Raw genomic sequence first — 294 nt, forward strand, 5'->3', positions numbered from 1 at the left:
GATTCAAGAAGACAGAGACAAGTTGGAAATGACAAAGACTGAACTTGAGAAGAAAAAACAAGGTTTGACCAGTTTCCTGGATGACATAAAGAAGGAGAAACTCCAACTTGAAAATGTGATCAAACATGTAGAACAACTGTGTGAAAGACTTAGACAATCTAAAAGTAAGTTTTCCTCCAAACAAAAAGAATTAGTCTCAAGTGAGAATGAAAATGTACTTTTTCATATAAAACAAAAGCTTTTAGCCCTTGACAAACTGAATATACAATTTACCTTCTACAAAAATGTATTTGA

This window comes from Austrofundulus limnaeus, unplaced genomic scaffold (genome assembly GCF_001266775.1).
Source record: "Austrofundulus limnaeus strain Quisiro unplaced genomic scaffold, Austrofundulus_limnaeus-1.0 Scaffold493, whole genome shotgun sequence".
Taxonomy (NCBI): Eukaryota; Metazoa; Chordata; class Actinopteri; order Cyprinodontiformes; family Rivulidae; genus Austrofundulus; species Austrofundulus limnaeus.